Source organism: Benincasa hispida, chromosome 9 (genome assembly GCF_009727055.1).
Source record: "Benincasa hispida cultivar B227 chromosome 9, ASM972705v1, whole genome shotgun sequence".
Lineage (NCBI taxonomy): Eukaryota > Viridiplantae > Streptophyta > Magnoliopsida > Cucurbitales > Cucurbitaceae > Benincasa > Benincasa hispida.
Genome location: NC_052357.1, coordinates 50,216,387 through 50,219,038, shown reverse-complemented (window position 1 = coordinate 50,219,038; position 2,652 = coordinate 50,216,387).

Sequence of the window (2,652 nt, the reverse complement as noted above, 5' to 3'; positions counted from 1 at the left end):
AGCTTAAAAGGTGAATTACCCAAAAAAAAAAAACTTTTGAATTACTTGATCCCTATTCCTTATAAAGGGTACATAGGCAGCTTGAAGGAAACTTTGAGTTCAGTCCAGAAAAAAAAAAATAAAAAAGAAATATTCCTCTTGAACTATGTTATGACTTGGTCTCTTTCTTCAAAGGTACGTAGGAAAATTAAAAAAAAAATAATTAAGTTTAGTCTATCAAACTTCCACAAAAAAAGAAAAGAAAAGAAAAGTTGCATAATCACCCTATGTATGGTGCTAAAAAAATTGATGTTGTTCGTCTTTATTGGGGGCAACACAACAAATTGTCAATGTCCATCCCTATTAAGGGCAACATAACAAATTAAAGATGTTCATCCTTACTGGAGGCAACATAAAAAATTGAAGACGTTCATCCCTAGTAAAGATGTGACACAACAAATTGAAGACGCTTGTTGTCTGCACGATGCTACACAAGTTGGATGTGTACAATAAGGTCTTCGCCAGAAAATTTAATCGTCTTTCTACTCATTTAAATAAAGAAGAATTATTGGGAGTTGCTTGCTTTAAGTACAAGGCATCACTCACCTATAGTTTAACTCTTCACCTTCAACTGTAGATGTTCTTCAAAATCAAGTTCATAAGTTTTTCTAATGCTTCTTTAAATTCAAATTCGGAGGCTTCACCGATGCTTCATCAAATTAGAGTTCAAAGGATTTGTTAATGCTTCATCAAATTTAAGCTCAAAAGCTTTACTATTGCTTCTTCATCTTCAAGATATCACTTTATCTTCAACATTGGGGCTTCGCTCATCTGAAGTGGCATTTCATCTTCAAAGTCAAGTATAAGCTACTTCACTTCATTTGCTCAAGATCGAAGGCTTCAACAATGCATCTTCAAGATCAAGTGTGAAAGGTTTGTTGATGCTTCTTCAAATTCAAGTTTAGAAGATTCACTGATGCTTCATCAAACTTATCTTCTAAGAGTTAAAAAATGCTTCATCAAGCTTAAGTTCGGAGGATTTGTCCAAACTTCTTCAAGTTTAAATGTGAAGCATTCACCAATGCTGCATCATGTTTAATATTGAAGGTTTTTTATGTCGGGTCAGATGCTCAAGTCACAAAGTCTAATGTAGGAGGCGTAAAGTCAAGGTCAAAAGTTGATTCGGACCTCTCTAAGGTCAAAATAAAATATTAGTGCGGTTAGCAGATCATTCAGACTTCTCTAAGGTCAAATAAAATATTGGTGTGATCAACTGATCACCAGACCTTACTAAGGTCGAAATAAAATATTGATGTGGTCCACAAATCATTCAGACCTTTCTTAGGTCAAAATAAAATGTTGGTAGGTCCGCAGATCATTCAAACCTCACTAAAGTCAAGATAAAATATTGGTGCGGACGGCAGAACATTCAGACCTCTCTAAGGTTGAGATAAAATATTGGTATAGTCGGCAGATCATTCAGACCTCTTTAAGGTTGAGATAAAATATTGGTGAGATCGGTAGATCATTCAGACCTCTCTAAGGTCAAGATTGAAGGAACTCTTATTCAAAAATACCTACGAGTGGAAGCGAATCTTTCCAATTCATTGTGACAGAATTACCGCATATACATTCAAACATACTTTCATAATGCTAAAAGGATCAAGAAATCATACCAGATGAAGATTTCTTCTTCACAGCGAGTCTGAAGCCCAACCGTCTACCTTGAACAGTCACCACTCGGACAGAAGGAAATGGAGAAGATAACACCACTTAGAGCCCTCAGTATTCTTGGAGTGAGAATCCAAAGTGTGGGTTTTTATTCGGATTTGGTAGAGGGAAGGAAGAAGAGAGACCGTACACAACGATCAAGTAAGTGGGAGATGCGGTCGTCTATCACATAGACAATATATTTGATTGTTTAGGTGAAGTATATGATCGTGTAGTAATATAAACGATAGTCTATACGATCATGTAGGAAAAGGTAAATGATCGTATAGGAAAAAGGGTGAGCAATCGTTTGAACAATCACGTAGGAAAAACTAAGCGATCGTCTCTACGATCGTTTAGTAAATACCGGGAGCTAAACGATCGCTTAGGAAAAAGGTAGACGATCGTTTAGATAATAGTGCACGACAGTGTAATTGGTATGCGATCGCTTAACAATATCGTATATGTAAGCGATCGTGCAGTTTCTATCGTATAGACACTGATTTTCTAAACGATGACACTATCTTTTTCACAATACCCGTGCACACCGAGATCAACACACCGTCTGCTATTTATAATGCACTCATACGTTATTTAGAACAAAGAGACGCCTTCCCATTTCCTTTATAACCGTCCAATGAATGTGATCTTATCACATTCATAACTTATAAATTAATATCATATATTAATTATAATATTTTTTCTCTACTAGATATAAATCATATTTATATCCAATTTTCTCCAAATTAATGTATCTCGTACATAAAGTTAACTATATCTTATTTAACTAACTTGTTCAATTATATTATATATAATTGAACTCTCTCTTGTCAATTTGAACATTTCAATTTCACCCAAAAATTGACTCTCAACTTGTATCCAAGCTACCAAGGGGACTTTATGGACCTATGGCTCGAAGCTCCAATGGTACGTGAATAGCTGACTAAACTCTTTAGTCACGAT